Source organism: Parasteatoda tepidariorum, chromosome 4 (genome assembly GCF_982258835.1).
Source record: "Parasteatoda tepidariorum strain Cologne lab strain chromosome 4, Ptep-v5.0, whole genome shotgun sequence".
Classification (NCBI taxonomy): domain Eukaryota; kingdom Metazoa; phylum Arthropoda; class Arachnida; order Araneae; family Theridiidae; genus Parasteatoda; species Parasteatoda tepidariorum.
The window spans coordinates 30,924,065-30,943,948 of NC_141758.1; the positions used below are offsets into that span (position 1 = coordinate 30,924,065).

At 31.1% G+C, this 19,884-nt stretch overlaps 1 protein-coding gene across 1 annotated transcript in view; it reads left to right on the top strand.

The window, feature by feature from the left end:
- Positions 1–19,884, top strand: part of LOC107447924 (uncharacterized) — a 229,877-nt gene that overhangs the window by 127,332 nt on the left and 82,661 nt on the right. Inside the window, exon 3 of the mRNA XM_087160872.1 lies at positions 9,332–9,424. The gene's annotated coding sequence lies outside the window, so the exon portion shown is untranslated. The remainder of the gene's footprint in view (positions 1–9,331; positions 9,425–19,884) is intronic.

Below are 19,884 nucleotides of genomic sequence, written 5' to 3' on the forward strand. Positions count from 1 at the left end.
ATTTTCTCAACCAGTTCTTTATTTCCAGATAGGTAATAGCTCCGTTACTCCCATATTTGTTTATATTTTATCACTTTTCCAAAGAATTCTGCTCTCTTATCATAAATGAAGTGGATCTTTAATGAGCTTTAACGAGGTTAGGGTTATCATAAACTTTTAAGACTTGCTTCAGAATTTGTCCACTGCTGTAAGGTGAATTCGCGACGACATATCAAATATAACCTGAAAAGACGCATATTGTATTTGAAAATACTGCTCGTTTTAAGAACAAATTAGTAGTTAGTCTTAGTACAAGAACATTTACATATTTTTCAATGCCCAATGCGACTGTAACGTATTTCTATTATTCAACAATAAAGACAGACGTAGTTATAAAACAAAACAATTTATTTAAACATAACAAAAATTAAAAAAACACAAACTTTCATTTATGACTCTATGTGAAAGAGGAGAGGATCTCCTCCAACTTACACTCTTGAAAATCACTGACTGATTGACAATTACACATGCGCAGTTCGTTTCTATTCAGTTGTTGTGGTTGGGAGACTAACAGAACTGCCAACTACTATGCTTTTTGCAAAATATTACATGGAGTGTTAGGCAATTACATACTGAAACAGAGATGCTAAATGTATAACAAATAGAGATTCAACAAAATATTTTAAAAAACGGTAGAGAACTACAAACTGAAATATGCAGATCTTTGGTTAATTTTGCTAATCTTTTTAAAGGCTTAACTGTAACAAAGTGGCGTACATTAGCCTTTGAATTACTTAGAAGTTGTGGTGAGTAAAATCTCCATAAATCGAATTTACTAAACAATCATACATTTAAAGATTATCACCTGAAAATAAATTTGAATGTCTTTGATTTTATTACGTTTCACATTGTCATTTAAAAAATTACTTACGCAATCATTACAACAAAGCAGAATTTCTCAAACACATTAATGATTTTTGAATTGAGTGATGACTTATTGTGAATTAAACCTTGAATGCTTTTGATTTTATTATGTTTCACAGTGTCTTTTTAAGAAAATATCAAGCAATCATCACAATAGTAGAATTTCTCAAACTCATTAATGTTTTTTGAATTGAGTGATAACTTGTTGTGAACTAAACCTTGAATGCCTTAGATTTTATTATGTTTCACAGTGTCATTTTTAAAAAAAATACTTACGCAATCACTACAACAAAGTAGAATTTCTCAAACACATTGATAACTTTTGAATTGAGTGATAACTTATAATTCGGGAAAATGAAACTTTTAATGACTTTTATTTTATTGTTCATGTTCCTCGTTGTCATTAAGTGTGAACTGAAGCCAAATACTTTCCTACAGATCATCAAAAGGAAACTGGAAAATTTGGCTTCATTTACCATTAAGAGAGACATTTTCTAGAAAATTGCTTCAATTGAAAAGCTGTAAAGTTTTAAGAGAAGTCCATGAATAATTTATAAACATCTTTTGATTCTCAGAACGGAGTTGTAATTATGTTCTCAAGATCCCTAATAACACTAACACCTCTCTCGTTGAGCGAAATTATAAAATCCATATCAAATGCATCTGAATTTGACTCTGGTTGCTTTTTCTTAACTTTTTGGAATTAGGACAGCTCACAGAAAGATAATTTTAAACCGCATAATTTTAATTCCAGAATGTGGTTAAAAATTGTTACTTTGATTTAAAAAAAAGTGCAAAATAAATAAAATAATGGCAAAACAGTTGAGACATTATATTTTTCGCAACTAGATACGGCTTACCACATAGCGTGGCTTTAAAATTACTTTTTAATATTATCTACCACGCTGTTATTATAATAACATTTATATTTAGATCAATAAAGGATGATAGAATTGCTTTTTTTATATATATTTATATTTTAGAAATATGGTGGTAGAAGTGCTTTATCGTTAATATTTATTTAGTTTTATCTCTGTTTACCACGCTATGATAATAATAATACTTTTATTTCGATCTAAAAAAAGTTGAAATGGTAGGCAATCATGCAGGTGTGTTCGGAAATATTTAGATCTCAGATTGTGGTGGTAGAATAGCTATATTAATAATATTTATTTTGTGGTATCTCTGTCTAACACGCTATCACAATAATACTGATATTTACATATAAAAAAAGGTTGAAATAGTAGGTAATCATTAATGTGCTGTCAGAGATGCAAACTAGCTCCGAACAGCCGATAATCATTTTCGAGTGGTAGTCTTTTTAAAGTGATTCTTGGTTTGGTTAATTCAATTTATAAAGTTTTTAATCACCACTACTTCCTATTAATTCAAAGCCTTATATTGTACACCACTTTGTTATAATTACAGCGGTGCCAACTTGCTCCGCTTTGTAAAATAGTATTTTCTAGTGGTAGCGAAATTTAAGTTACTTTTAGGTCAGTATTTTTCCTTTTAAGTAATTTTCGCACCACTAAATATAAAAAATTATAAGTATGATTTAAAATGCAACGGTAAAGCACCCATTTTCTGGTTATCATATTAAAAAGTAGGCGTAATTATCCTTCTTTATTGAATTTTACTACATAATTTGCTACCACTTTATTCCAGAAAGCGGAGCAGTTAGCCTCCATATTCTTATCCTAGCTTCTAAGCTACCCTCCTCATTTTAGAAGAGAGAGCTGTGGCACTATATAATAATAGTTCTGTGTTAAATCATTCTATCATATTATACGAAACATATTAAAACAATTATATTTTAAAGAAAGTGGTAGTCAAATCATAATTTATATTGTATAATACACAATATTTTCTGAGAGGCTAATTTTCAGTAAATACAAAATTTAACTCCATGAAATGATACTAGATATTTTTTAAATGCCATATATTATCTTCTGCTCCCGCATTCTTAAGTTTTTAGGAGTTAACTGGAAACTGCTGTATCTAGCAGTTGTTATGCGTTGCCGATTTATATTCAGGTCCGTTGCTCACTCCTGATTACGCTTATCATATACCGGATAGTTCAACATCTCCCTTTAAAGCTTTCTTCTTACAGAGATGCCAACTTGCTCCACTTTGTAAAATAGTATTTTCTAGTGGTAGCGAAATTTAAGTTACTTTTAGTTTAGTATTTCTCATTTTAAGTAATTTTCTCACCACTAAATATCAAAAATTACAAGCATCATGTAAAATGCAACGTTAAAGCATCCATTTTCTGGTTATTCTTTAAGGAATTTTGCTATATAATTTGCTACCACTTTATTAAAATAATTCCAGAAAGCGGAGCAGTTGGCATGAAGGGTGAAAGCGAGACGGAAAAGAGAAAAGGCTGGAAGGAAAACCATTTCAGTTATAGTTAGTTTTCGGGAGGAGTTCACTTATTCTTTTTTTAAACTATTCTACAATATCTATTTAATCTTGGAAAAGAAGCAGATTTATATATATGTTGAAATCTTGATAGTTACAGATAATTTTTTTTTCTCGAAAAATATGCTACAATAAAATGTATTTCGTACCAGTTTTTCATCTTTCCCGTCTTGCTACATAAGGACTTTTAGTCATGGTTGGCATCCCTGTAATTAAGGGGGCTTTGCTGGCCGATACATCACCTCCTGCACCAGAAAGCCTCCACACGGTTTCTTATAAGTAGTCTGCGCTGATTATTTAAAAAGCGAACCATTTGCGCGCAAGAACCCAAATTCTATTTTAAAAGTTCGTTTGTTATAGTGGAACTGGGCTTCAGAGGCCTCACGGCCCTTCCTTACCTGCCAACTTTTAATCACTTCCATTATCATTTTTCCCAGTGGTATTAAAATGGAATTAAAATTTCAATTTTAAGCAAACAAATACGTTGTATATGAGAAAACTTAAGTTGACAACCATGATAGTAACGCATATTAATATATGTACTTAATTCTTGTAAGAATAGTGGTGATCAAAATCATTTAAAAATTAAGTTTATAAAAGAAAAAATAGTATATATTTACTACCACTTTAAATATGAAATTAAATTCTTCCGGAAGAGTCTGTGGGGAGAGTTGTTACCGACCATGTCAACCGTCATCTATGAAAAGGTACCCCGACATAGAGTCGAGTTAACATGTCTTATATACTAGTGAATTGTAGTTGTAATTTTGTAGTGGTAGATACGCTACAGTACTCCCCACCAGAATTATAGCTATGATAGAATTCGATGAATGTATGCCACTAGTTGATTCATTGCTGTTTTTCGTGCGAGGCCGGGAGAGCTGTATTAAGATCACCGTATTTTTTTTTTTTTGAGACTGAATGTGAGAGGTGTATTAACTTCACGGTTGTAGCCGCTCCTGTGTTGCCGTTAGCAGTCGAGTGTATGCAAGCCAACGTTGTGTGTGATCGAGATGAGACTGAGTAGCAACTGTGTGAGGAGGTGGATAATGATGCAGTCACAAGTAGCAAGTCAACTGTTCAATGTGGACCATCCAACGAAGTAGGCGATACTGCCGATGCATACCCTCCAACTTATGAAGATTTTGAAAATAATTCTTTCTAGTGGTAGCGAACCAAAGTAGAAATTTTTAAAGCAAATGGATCTCTCATAAAACTTTTATCAGAACTTAAGAATCTAGCCATATGGCTTGCACTTTTATAAGTAATAGAGGACAAGTTACGCTAAAATTAATTTTTTTTAAATATTAAGACATTAATTTTGCTACCGTCTGAAAAGAAGATTTCTGAAACTACGGAAATTCCGTAGCAGTTGGAGGGTATGCCGATGTAGGCCGTATCCAGATCAAAGTGGGCGTTTTTGCCAAGGTAGGCGTGTTCACATCACGTCCGAAGGTCACCAATGTGGGGAGAGTAGTAACAGACCATGTCAACCGTCATCTATGAAAAGGTACCCCAACATAGAGTCGAGTTAACATGTCTTATATACTAGTGAATTGTAGTTGTAATTTTGTAGTGGTAGATACGCTACAGAGTCCGGATCCAAATTCTACTTTAAAAGTGCTTGAGAGAAATTTATCATATATATTTGAGAATTGAATCTGTAGTGGTTGACAAGTAAATAAAACAAACCAATTAAATTCATAAATTAAACAAATTCTTAGATATATATTTGCTACCACTTTCCAATTTTTAATAGATTTCATATTAAATAGTACTTTCACTAATTGGTTTACCCTCATAGTGGTCTGATCGGACAACTTACAAAAAACTGTGTGGAAGCTTTCAGTTTTAGGAGGCGGTGACGGGTTCGAATCCCGTCGTAACCCTGGGTGTATTCTTTGTGATGTCTTCCACTATATTGTGTTATCTGTCCTTTTACTTGACAAAGGTTTATAAGCCTGCAGGCCTACAAATGTAGGTTGTATATCAATATAATTAAGCTCTAAGAAAGTTAACCAATATTAGCCGAACATTAGAAAATTTTCGTTTGTAGTTCTCCACGGGTTTCGCACAATATATTGTCGAATCTGGAGCAATTGGCATCTCTGCGTTTTTCCAACAAAAATCAAAAGTTGATATTAAAAAACTACATTCTTCCTATTTTTCAGTTCTGTAATATAGCATCCGGTATTTTAGCCTTTTTCAACGACAATAGAGAGACTTTAGCAGGAGACCAGGAGAAAGATATCATTTCTAAAGGCTGGGCACTTTGATTTTACAGACCCTGCAAAAGCCTTTTTACTCTAGGTGTTCTAAAGTCTTGGAATAAAATGCATTGGCTTTCTCTTCATTTTCTTTTTGCATATCTTCACTGATGGCCTAGAAGTTATGTCTAGATTCCGTGAAATTAAGTCTTCTGCAGGAGAAGATTCTGAAGAGATTCCCACGACTTAAGCCAGAAGTACAACTAGTTTGGCTTTATTTTTATTGTGAAGTGTATTTTTCCTGTCAATAAGGTAAAGGAGAAATTCATCCGCAAGTCTGTTTAGCGTCTTCCTCAGGAGAAGATTTTGAACAGTTAGTTTTCCTACAAGTTTAGCCAAGAACACATCTAGTTTATTTTTATTTCCATTGTCGAATGTTTTTTTTCCATCAATAAGGTAAAGGAGAACTTCTTTTCTTTCTAAATAATGCTGTTAGCAATGTAAGTGTTCAGAAGTGGTACAATGCAAAAGTATTGTATTAGAAAGTGGTTTGGTTGTAAAGCTTAATCTGGCTATCAAGTCATGGAATAACAGCGTCAACGTATACTCCCATTATAGATAAGTTGCAACCATTACCCCTAAATGGAGATCGCAGAAGAAAAATGAAGAAACAAGGACGTATAATACGGTAAGAAGGCAATACCTGACCCAGGCCTGAAAGCGGGACAGAAAAGAGAAAATACTTGTGGGAGAATCATTTCAATATTAGATAATATTCGGGAGGAGTTAATCTATTCTCAACAATAACGATTGACTATAAGGAATTTTTTTTCTCGGCGAAGAAACAATTCTATATAAAAAAATTGTATCCGTTAAAAACAATTGGTAGTTACATACCTGGTAACTACTCCGGATTTTCCGGAGGATTTTATTTTCATATTTAAAGTGGTAGTAATTATATACTATTTTTTTTTTATAATCTTAATTTTTAAATGATATTGATCACCACTATTCTTACAAAAATTAAGCACATATATTAATATGCGTTACTATCATGGTTGTCAACTTAAGTTTTCTCAAATACAACGTATTTGTTTGATTAAAATTGAAGTTTTAATTCCATTTTAATACCACTGGGAAAAATGATAATGGAAGGGATTAAAAGTTACCAGGTATGTAGTTATCGATTTTTATTATTCCCAGAAAAAAACTAAAAAATGAAATTTATTTGTTACCAGTTTTTACTCTTTTCCGTCTCGATATATATGTATAGGCTTTCAGCCCTGACCTGACCAGCGCGCGGCGTTAGATGCTAAGACATCCTATCATGACTAGATTGACAGGTACTCATAATTGTTAATAATTCTGAAAATTCCGCAGAGATGCCAACTTGCTCCGGTCAGCAAATATATATTTTAAAGTGGTAGTTTATCAATTGTGATTCTTGGTTTAATAAATTTAATTCAGTAGATTGTTATCCACCACTATTTTTCAATAATTCGCAGGCTTATATAATTCTCCACTTTCATACCTGCCAACTCTCCCGGATTTTGCAGGAGATTTTATTTTCATATTTAAAGTGGTAGTAAATATAAACTATTTTTTCTTCTATAAATTTAATTTTTAAATGATTTTGATCACCACTATTGTTACAAAAATTAAGCTTATATATTAATATGCGTTACTATAGTGGTTGTCAACTTATTTTTTTTCAAATACAACGTATTTGTTTGCTTAAAATTGAAGTTTTAATACAACTGGGAAAAATGATAATGGAAGGGATTAAAAGTTGGCAGGTCTGCACTTTGACGTACATACGTCATGCTTTACCATTAAAAAAGCAAGCAAAAATAGTCAAATGTTTGCAAAATTTACTTAGTAGTTATTTACCGTTTTTTAAATATTTTTTGCTTGTCCGGAGTAGTTGGCATCTCTGATTCCATGAGAATTGTGCCACATTTTAAGCTTCCTATTTTACCTTTTGAATAAAAAATTTATTGAATTTCAGCACAGATATATAAATGCGTGATATTCTTATAATAGTATGTCAAAACTGAAACAGATTATAATATTTTTTTTCTTTTGCTAATGATTGTAATAACGGTTGACTTCGTTATAATAATGTGGCAATGAAAGAGCATAGGAAGTTCATTATGTGTCTGTTCATTTTTTACTCATTCAAGTATTTAGACAGAAACAGACAATTTAATAGAACTTGGTACCTAGGACTGCTATCGGCTATTCTTCCTTTTCATTGTGATAGTGCTATACAATTGCATCTAATTGAGGGTTTAACATGCAATTCCTCGACGTTCATGCATATGTACATCGGAACTACTTATAAATCTCGGTAAGTATTCTTTTAAGAAAAAAATTAAAAACTGCGTAACCCGCTTTGTCCCGAATTTATAAATTGAAATGATACAAAAAGTGGTTTTATGGAAAAAGTGGTATAATATATTATCGAAATTAATTGGTTTATCTACTGTTAAGGCATTCAAAAAATCTGCAAAAAATACTTGTTCCTTAGAATTCTAGATCTAATCAGAAATAGCTAAATCATTTTGGTATCTGAGAATCTTTTAATTCACCCAGATAAATGAAAAAAGTTTCCCGTCACAATTAATGTCTTTGAAAATTGTCCTGAATACATACCTGCCAACTTTTAATCCTTTCGAGGATCATTTTCCCCAGTGGTAGTAAAATGGAATTTAAATTACAGTTTTAGGAAGAAAAATATATTGTATTTTGGATTCGCGACAGTATTACATATTAATATACATACTTCATTATTTTAAAAATAGTGGTGATCAAAAAGATTAAAAATTAAGTTTATAAATGCAATGAAAGCATACATTTTACTACCACTTTAAAGATGCGAATAAAACTTTACGCCAAATGCGCAAAAGTTGGCAGTTATGTACTATTTTAACCGGTTAACGCCCACCGACATATGTTTAAAACATATGCAGGTGGGCGTTTACCGGTTAAAAACTGGTCACAACCACTACAATTTTATAAGACAAAACCTAAAATTTGCACACATAACCATATAATGCCCGAGAGCAACTAATTAAAGTGCTCATTTAACACCGTGATGCAAAAATTTAAACATTTAGAGTGGTATGTAATTTAAAAGTGTCTGTGAGTACTGCAAAGGGTTATGTTAACGTATACTATACCTGCCAGCATTCATTCGTTTCGAGAATGGATTTTCCAAGTGGTAGTAAAACAATTACCAAAAAACAGTTTTACTCAAAAAGATATTTATATTTTAGCCAGGTTGAAATTCGATATCGTGTGGACTAATATGCTTTTATATATTTGTTGAAATTATTTATATGTAGTGGTGGTCAAACTCATTTATAATTATTAATATAATTCAAAAAGTTTAGTGAAATAACATGAATTTTGCTAGCACTTTAAATATGAAAAAAAAATCTTGCGGTAAAACCGGAAGAGTTGGCAGGTATGGATACACATGTACAGGGTTATTCATAATTCCCTCCGGGCAGGAAATGGACCATTGCATTGATGTATGCCGCGTGACCAAGGGTTCACACATAAAACACCTGAAATGTATGTAAGTAAAACTTGAATAATTTCGGAATAATTTCATATGTTTCTTTTTTTCATATTCGTCTTCTTTTTTTTACTATAACACTCCGAAACCCCGGAGGGAATTATGAATAACCCTGTATAATGTAGTGTACTTGATTTTACTTAAAAAAATAATAATTTCTATTTTAAAATAGTGATTTAGTAGCAATCTTAATAAACTGTATTTTTACTTGCAGGTGAATAATCCACCAGATTTAACTGATATTTAGGACTCTCATCATGATTTTCAAATGAAGCATTCTGCATATCTTTTAAAGGCCTTATAAGAAGTAAGCATCCATTATTCACTTTGAATTCATCTATAATATATTAACCTTTGCTTTGGTTTTATGTGTCCCCAGTCGGTAAACAAAAACAGAAAACTAACATTACTGTTTTTAGCCTTATTATCATAATTACTTTTCCTCTACAATTTAGGTTATAGTTATCTGTTCTAGTTATGTAAAGATTTATCTCCTACTAAAATCTAACTACTGAGATTCTAATTACTGTCAGTTTCAATTAGTTGGCTTTTTTATTGCTCCTTTGTGTGCAAAATAATTTATGGGCTCAAAGAGCTTATAGTTGTTTTTAAAAGCTTTAGCATACATGTTAAAAAAAATTTAATGCATTTTGTTTGGGATTCGCATTCACAAAGCTACCATATCATCGATGGACTTTCTTCCTTGGTTCAAACAGAATACGTTCACATCTTAAAATGCTGTTTTGAAAAAGTAAATGTAGCTCAAAAGGAATATTCAAATGTATAAATATTGCTTAATGTGCGTTTTATTTTTAAAAAAATAGATCATAATGAACTTTTACCTATTTGTTTGGGCATTGTATCAATCCTTTCCGGCGCTGCGTCGTCATTCTTGTTAATTCAACAAATGTTACGAACCACTAGTAATGTAAAAGTAATTGCTTGTATTTGTTCAGCAATCACTATTACTTAGACAGTCAAGCAAAGTGCTTGAAACATTTATAAAAGCAACTCCACTTCCTGCTTACCTCAATGCTCAACCAAAACAGTGTTAAAATTCCAGATGAATGGGATAGGGGTCGCTTCGCGACCCAGGTGCCCAATAAAATCAAAACACTAGGACTAGATTACTTAAACTGTGAGCTCAAGTATGAAGCTTCACTTGCTAATGTGTTACATGATTAAAATTTTCAATCGATATTTGCTGTTTTGGAAAGGGTTGAAATGACGATTTCTTTTCCGAAAAATTAATAATGTTGTAATACAAGTGTTTCATTATTAATATACATTTTACATAAGCAACCTAATTCTATCTAATATTGCTAGACATGCCAATTTTTACACTTTCCGTGGAAGAATTTCCAGAGAGGTAGTTTATAGCTAACTAAAATATATTTGCAAATTGAAATAACTTTTTGGAATTACTTGTTTTTTTCTTCATTTGAAAAACTTGTATTGATTTATTTGTTTGTAGTAGTAGTCAAAATGATATTAAATTAAAATTAATAAATTCAAAATTAACAAGGATTTGCTGCAGACAATTCGCAGTTGTTAGTAGCAATACATAAATATTTATTGAAACAGCAATGCTTATTTAAAGCTGAAATGGTAGGGTAACAGACAGAAATGTCCTGTAGGCATAAGCAAATAGTTAATACTACTTTTTTCGTGTATGTACTCTTCATATATAGACTACTTTAACCCTTTAGTGGACCTTATTTCAAGTTAAGTTAAATTGAAGAATTTTTGGAATTGAAATTCATATAAGAATAGTAAATGATACAAGAAAAGAAAAACTCATTTAGCTTATAAAAAAGTTAATTAAAATTTTAATGCCATTTTTTGTGAGGTAAGTGTATTTACCACGACCTATTAGGAACTTATTGACTTTTATTTTTCTTTACTTATAAAATATATTTTGTCAATGCTATAAACATCAGAAGGAATTATGCACTTTATAACTTTGATACATTTTCTTATGCTAAAAAGTGATTGGCATTTTTATTCATACCCACGTCAAGAAAGCTGAAGTTATTAGCAAATAGAAACCTAAATTAAAAGTGGTAGAAAAGTTAACATGGACTTTAAAAATTGGTGGTAAGTATTCTTACTACGGCTTTAGAAAGGGTTAAGTGGCTGGACAATAATGTTTACAGAAACTAGACATATGACAAAATGTGATTTATCAATGTACAATGTACCAGAACGTTTTACACATACCTTAGACATTGAAAGGGAGGAGCATATAAAATCAGTATAAAAATTGCTTTTTTTAATTTTATTTTAAATGAAAAAGCTCTTTAATTGTGTGACAAACGACATGATTCTGAAATTGTGGTCTAACACTTTTACATCCAAGACAAGTTGGTATCTATCTGTCTGAAGATGGGTAAGCCTCGAGTCAAGTCACCATTGAGTCTTATCTGACCTGGTGAAGTAAAACCGGATATGCATAAAAATAACGAAAAAGAAGCTGTTTGCGATTACTAAATTCGCAGTATAACATACAGGGGTTAAAAAATTAAGGAACATAAATAATGTTGATATAGAAATTTTCGAAACTAAATTACGCAAATTGATCAGATTTAAAAGCAGAAAATCCCAACTTACATTTGATCATGTTTTTTTTATTGAGTTTCTATATCCAACTGCCATTATAATTATGGCTCTGCTTAGCCTATAAATTACAGTATTTTTGTACTACCTGACTTTGTTCAAGTCACAAGGTACAATTTCATGCAAAAATGTAGTTTAACATAAAAAAAAAGACTTAAATTGTCAACGTAACATAAGAACAATACATAAAGGAGAACAAAGAAAATAAATTCTCATTCAATTTTAAACTATAGAAATAATCGATGGCATAAGGATTAAATCGATTTTTTTACAAATTGTGGTTCACAAACAGCCCATACTATTATTCAATTATCTCCCACTAATATGGAAACTGCTTGCAATTATTTTCATACAATTTCTGATGCATGGCAACTATACTCAAATAAAATGTAGTGAAAAGGGAAAAAATGGTCGGAAACCTTTATGATCCATCTACTTGGTTGTAAATGAGTATATATATATATATATATATATATATATATATATATATATATATATATATATATATATATATATATATATATATATATATATATATATATATATATATATATATATATATATATATATATATATATATATATATATATCACCTTTTGAAATCAAATGTCAGCATTGTTACATAACCAGAGGAGAAAAATGACCAAAATCCATTTAGTCAAAAATGAAATACGACGTAAGCCCATTATTTTTTCGATGCTGAGCACATCCCTTTGGAGACCTCCAGCTGTTTTATTACCCTTGTTTCCATTCTCTTTTCTTGGAACAGTTTTCTTTTAATGACGAAGGAGAGAGCAGGTAAAACGAGAGCAACAAACATTCTAAGAGGCCTGGGAAAAAAGGATGGACTGAAGAAGGCTCTGGCCAATCGATCGAACGATAACCGCAGGGACTTGGGTGATTGAATCGATTGCGACAGAGAAAAAATAAATTTGATTCCACCTTTAAGGCATAAGAATATTTCTCAATTTGTTTAAATGTAGTACCCATTCAGTTTTATTTGCTGTCGTGTAATTTCATTTCTTCACCAATTCTATTCCCAAGCGTTAGATAATTTAATAAACTTTATATCTTTCAGAACCTTCTAAATCTTATTAATTTCCATTTTTAAGATTTTTATTTTTCAGAATATTTTTAAGAGATATTTGTCTTAGTGATAGCGAACGAAAATTGAAATTTTTAAAAGTAAATCGTGACTCTTTCTACTCTTACGTATGATTACAAGCATATTGACAACATTCGGTGATCAAAGTCCTGTAAAAAAATTTTTTGTCAATTTACTTTGAACAATCAAAGGTATAAATTTAATTTAAGGAAAAGAGAACGTTTAATTTTTTTCATTTCACTTTAAGAAAAAAATCACGGTTTACAGTTTTAGAACTATTTAAAATAATTTAATTTGTTAACTTGTCGAGTAAGTTAAAATATCTCGTTTCCCACTAAAACAGGTAATTTTATCTCAAAAAGTTTATTTTAATAGGCGTTGGGACCCGACCATTGTTTTATCATTCTTGGCAGCTTTTCTCATTTGACATAAAGTTTTATTTCTATTTTTAAAGTGGTAGTACAGTGTATGCTTTCCATTTATTCCTAACATTTATGTACTTAATTTATAATCTTTTTGTCCACCACTATTTTCAAAACATATAATATTATATATAAACATGCTATACTGATCTGTGGTTCGAATGAGCTCATCCGAAATAAAAAATATGTTTCTTTCTAAAGTTGTAATTTAAATTTCATTTTTTAACCTCTTGGGGAAAATCAACCTCTAAAGGATTAAATGTTGGTAGGTATGCTTTATATTGATTAAACGAAGAATACATAAATACGAAGGAATAAATGTATCTACCTCTATGAAAAATCTGGTTTTGGTATCAGGAAGATTTTGCAGTAGTTATGGTAAACAATCTACTTTTACAGGGATGACAACTGCTCCACTTTTTGGAAAAAAAGTTTAATAAATTGGTAGTGAGTTAAATAGTAAAGCTTGTAGAATAAGAATAATTACGCCTACTTTTTAAAAGAATAACCAAGAGAAAATTGATTTTAGTTGTATATTACGATTTGTAGATGTGAATATTTAATTGAAAAGCAAATTACTAAACTGAAAATAACTTAAATTTTGTTTCCACTAGAAAATTTTATTTTATTTTACTTTGCATAAACAAGCTGGCATCTCTGTACTTACCTTAATATCATAATTTGTATAAGAGACTATTACTATTAACGTTGATTAATCCATTATGGATTAGCATTACAAATTTACAACATTTGCAGCTGCCTAAAAATACATTTATAAAAGAATGGTTGGTATTTCTTCTTAATATAAAATTTTATATGTTCTGGTATTTTTTACCAATTTACTTTTTAAATTCTGTAGTCCCTTAAACCACACCCTCCAGCATTCGAAGTTTTTATCAAATAGTTTTTCCACTGGTAGTGAGCTATGTCGGAAATTGGTAAAATAAATATATTTTTTAAAAAAGTTTTATAAGAACTTTAAAACCGTAATCCTTTAAACATATGTTCGTCTGTTTGTATGAAAAAACGGAGAATTTTTTTAAAGTTCTTATTTATCGCATTATTAATGCAAGATTTTTGGAGATGAACATTATTAAATTATTTTCTGAAACTTCCGAAATTTCGTAGTAGTTAGAAGGGTTAAACTTAAACCTTAACGGTAGAGAGGGACTCAGTCACAATAATTTTTCCCCAGCTTAATATAAAATAAAATAAAGTATTTACCGTCTTAAACTAAAAATCTTTTTGAGTGGATATGTTCACAACGGCTTCGTTTAAAAAACTAGTTCCTAACTCTCAATATCAGATTCGTTGATGAAATCGGCCGAGTGGTTAGCGTGTCTGACTGCGGAGCCGATGGTCGCGGGTTCGAATCCTGCTCAGGGCATGGACGCTTCTTTTTCTCTCTGTGTTCTATGTCCCTTCTCCTTTGTGTGTGTGATTGTGTGAATGTGACCCGCCCTATAAACGAGTTTGTGGTTGTGTGACGTGGGCGACGCTGCTCCACCGCCGTGGCTTAGCCCCAAGTGCCCACTGGGTAACGAGAAAAGAGTAGCAGTTCTGGCATTTCTGTGGCCAATGGGACAATCCCCAAGTGCCCGCCATTAAAAAAAAAAATTCTTTTAAAAAATTGGCTAAAATTGATCAAAATATTAACCGAATTTGGAATAAAGATCACGAAAATTTTCACTACCTATAGTGAACCACTTTATTTAGTAACTTGTAGAGCTTTTTTATTTAAAGAGTGTAAATTTAAAAATTTAATCATGCAAATTAAACATGATTACATCATTTTTTTTAATTCTTGGAAGCACTTGGAATGCAAAGTGTTTAGTTCAGATTAAAATCTATTTGTATTGGGTGACCAGGATGTAAACAAGAACAAGTTTCCTAAAACCGGAAGCAATACAGAAAACTTCTGGTGTATCCTTCCGCTCGTGTAATGTTTACAAGTCGACGTGTGAACAGGCGTGATATTCTGGGAACTTTCATTAGTGTGATTTGTATTTAAATTTACCCATAATTTTCTCATTTATAAGTATCATATATAAGTATATTATCTGTAATCTATAAAGTCTAAAAGGTTGAGAGCAATAACTAGGATGAGTACACTAATATCACAATATTATTAAAGAGTAAGATTTGCTATGTTTTGATTGTTATCTCTTAATTGGATATACTACTTATGAAAAATTTCATTGTTTATTAATAAAAGGGCATACTTACTGGGTCTTCGGGGCGAGACGGAAAAGTGGAAAGGCTGGTAGTAAAACCATCTCAATTATCAGTTATTATTTAGCTTTCGAGGGTAGTTTAGTTATTCTTTTTTTAAACTATATCCAACAATAACCAGGGCTAAAGAGAATACAAGGGCTAGTTCACTCCGCTCTTAGAGCTGAAGCTACGATTTCCCTCCTCATGACGTCACTGTGTCTACAGATCTCGGAGATCGCAAACAAAGATATGATAACTTTGCATCTTTCTCTTGTAAAAATAAGTTAGACTTTTTCTGGTTATTAGCCTTCAAACTTTACGTAATTAACACATTATTTCCGTTCATAAACATAGTTCAAAAAAAACTTTCTTGGTTATTATATTAAAAAAATACCATTTTAAACTTATAAAAATGTTTTGCTAGTTGGTGAAAATGACACGATAAATACTTTATTTTAAAAAGTTCAGTTTTAACTTTAACTATTAAGAAAAATGAAGGCATATATCGACACTTTTTTTATCTACATATTCTTTTATAAAGATAAGTTAAGTTAAATTTAGAATCCCTGATTTTAAAATATGTCGTTAATAGCAATTTGTTCATACTTAATCATTAGGAAACATCAACCTTAAACGCTAATTACTGAAACAAAATAATAATTTAGGTTCATAATGACATCAGAAATTTTACAATTGTTTATAGACATTTAAATTTACGATGATATAATATATAGATATCTAAATTGAAGGAAATATAATTTTTAAAAAAAATCATAAATATTTAGAATAACTACATTAAAAAATATGTTATGAAATTAGGAGAATTTCAACTATATACTATATATTTTATTTATACTTTTTACTTACATTTTAATTTTCTTTGACTTTATCTATTTTTTAATTCTTTTCACCTGCCTTTCTTTATGAAGTAGCGAGGCGGTTTCTGTTTAGATAATGAATTTTTATAAAAGTTCTTTACGACAGAATAAACGTATTGCGGTTTTATATTAACTGTGTCATTTCGGAATCCATTCTTTACATAGTTGTTCATTTACTTTAGGGAACACGCGAAAAATTATACTTTTTCCTTTTGTTTTTATATCAGAATTTTTGCAAGTTGCAATCGCGCAAACTGGCATTTCGATAATAGTTTTAAATTCTTGTAAATTCACTGCAAAAACTGAGGAAAGTCATTATAGAAAATAACAAATGTCTTAGAATATCTAGCAAAAAGAAATGATCCAATATTAGTTAGAGCTAGTAAGGCCAAACGCTCCGTTCTTGAAATAAAAGTGCGAGCTTTGCGCCAAAGTGACGTCACTAGAGTGACGTCGGAGGATCGGCGCGGCAAGAGATACTTCAAAGGAGTGAACCAGCCCTTCTATTCTCTTTAGCCCTGAACAATAACTTCTTTATCTTGCAAAAGAAGCAGCTTTATAGTTATGCTAAAATTATAAAAGAAATCTTGATAGTTACAGATATTTTATTTTTCTCGAAAAAAATGCTAAAATGAAATGGGTTTTCTACTAGTTTTTGCTCTTTTCTGACTTGCTATATTAAAGATTTTAGCCATTCGATTTCGTTTGTTGATTGTTTCATTTTGAGTTAAATTGAAAGAATATGTAAACTTTACTAGTATAATAATATTGAATGGCGCGCTTTTTTATGATTTGGCGTAGAAATAAATTTAAGGTAGTAACCTGGGAGTCTTATTGCAAATTTTAACCCATAGCGCCACCTGTGTTTAGCTTTGTATGATTATCCATCAATATAATTTTAGGGTTGAGTAGATAAACCATTTAAGTAACATATTAAGAGAGGATATAATCAGTTTAAGATGAAAAAAAATAATTTACAAACTATTTTTTTATTGATTTACTAGAAGTCAGGGCTAATAATTCTTCGCCTCATTTTATTTACCTCTATCTAATTTTAAATAGTAATCATGCAGGCTTGCTCAAAACTATTTCAGATTAGATATGACAAAATTAAAGGCGGAAGCAATCCTGTTTTCATAAAACATATCCATTTTAATGCAACTACTTCATGTTGGTTTTTTTGACTAAAAAATTCCTCTGAAAATGTCGCTTACATGCTTTTTCCACTAAGCTCTTCAATATAGAATTATTTGTTTTTTAAGAGATAAATTTTGAGAATTATATGAATTGACTTTCTAAAAAAAAAGTTCGTTGAAATGTGGGACCCTAATGAGTTAATCAGCCTTTATTAAAATCTCATTAAAAATGTCGCAATGAGGCTCTTTACGTGAATATTAACGAGCATCAATCATTTCTTTCCATTGTTGCAACCATGCCAAAGCTGCTGTTAGCCACAGTATCATTAAAAATTCACATTAGGTGGACTCTGCACACTGAATAGGTAGTCATAATAACATGCGATAATTAAGATTAAAATCTTGCATTTTATGAGAGGTGAAGTCGAAATGATTAGCTATAAATTTTAATTTTTAACTCAACTGAAAAGAGGAACTCCCTTCGTAATTTTAAAGATTTTGCAGAAAATTAAAGCTTGTTCATTCGACTGATTCGCATAATGTTGCTCATAATAATAAATGTACTGTTTATTCAGACACTTAATTGTTATATTCATTGCTATGGATACATCTTTAACACTTTCGCGCCGACTGTCACAAATACGTGCCAGCATGAAACCGTATCAATCAGGGTAAAAAGATAAAACTGGTAACCAAAGTATTTCTTTAGCAGTTTATTTGTGGGCAGGGTAATGATAGCTTGCTTTATTTACTTCACTACTTAGTTCGAATTAAAAATTGTATAGTTACACTTTTAACACACGTGGATTGAATGTTTTCGATTCAAAGTAAAAGCAAAAATAAATCTGTCAAATTAGCTATGCTCAAACTTAAACTACCGCTTTTTATTTTTTACCATCCTGATACTGATTCCTTACGAATACATTTATGACTTACCCGTCCCGAAAGGCAGATGTGCCAACTTTTAATCCCTTCCATTATCATTTTTCCCAGTGGTATTAACATGGAATTAAAACTTCAATTTTAAGCAAACAAATGCGTTGTATTTGAAAAAAAATAAGTTTACAACCATGATTGATTGATTGATATGAGTGGAATCTCGGTGTTAAGCGCGAAGCGCTTCTAACCGATTCATCTATACTGTTTTGGCATTTAGTCCAGAGGTCATATACAGTTCATAGTTCTAAGTTAGGATCAGATAATAAGTCCATGATGAGGTGAGGCATGAGTTGATTCAGTAGTACATCAGTTGTATGGGGAATTCCCCTGGATTAAAGTTGTGAGAAGATGCAGTACGTCTTGGTCCTTCAGCAAGTCTTTAAGTTCACTGATGAGGCTAACAAGTCTGTGGGCTGTAGAAGTAGTCGTGTCCTTGGTCGTTTTTCTCTTTCGACTGGGACGGGCCTCGCACCCAGTGAAATTTGAGATGTGGTTTTGCATGCAGTTGCAGCATTTAGCTGGGGAGTCTCGGCTCTTTCTGCACTGGAATGAATAGTGCCCTTCGGCACATTTCATGCATCTTGGGCTGGAGGAGCAGGAACGTTGGGTTTGACAACCATGATAGTAACGCATATTAATATATAAGCTTAATTTTTGTAAGAATAGTGGTGATCAAAATCATTTAAAAATTAAATTTATAAAAGAAAAAATAATATATATTTACTACCACTTTAAATATGAAAATAAAATCTCGCGCAAAATGCGGGATAGTTGGCAGGTATGCGAAAGGGCTAAAGAAGTTCTTACAGAATACAAAAACCATTTATTATACGTCGTTACATTGACTCGTTTGTATCTAACACCTACAATCCATACGAATGCATACATGCAGTAGTGCAGCGTTCCCCGAATGTTCTGCGGGAACTCTGGAGTTCCATGGAAAATAACAGGGGCTCCAAGAGTTTAAATTTTTCAAATCAGGAATGAATCTTGAAACTTGTAATTATATTTACAACAGAGCAATATACCGTAATTTCTTTCAAAGTTTGGTTGTTTTAATGAAATTATTTAAGGAAAATGTCAGTAAAAAAAGAAATGGCTAAATTTATAGAAAAATTACCCGAATATTTTTCGTCGAACTTTTCAATTCAAAATAAAATGATCAAATTCAAGAATAACGAATTCCGTCCCTCTGATAAATATTAACAATTTTTGTAAGAGTTCCTTTCCAAAAACTAGAATTCAGCTTATTTTATTTATTTTAATTTAATGTATGCATATAAAGGAAGCTCAGAATTAGGCTACATTCCACTTCAGGTATAGCATGCCTATGAATTTGATTGTTTTAATTGCTCTTTTAATTACTTAAGGCTTCAATTGGTGACATGGTCTTACTGTACATTGTCAGTTGCAAATATTGTTCCTGAAATTAATGTGTTTCAGATAAACTTGCACGC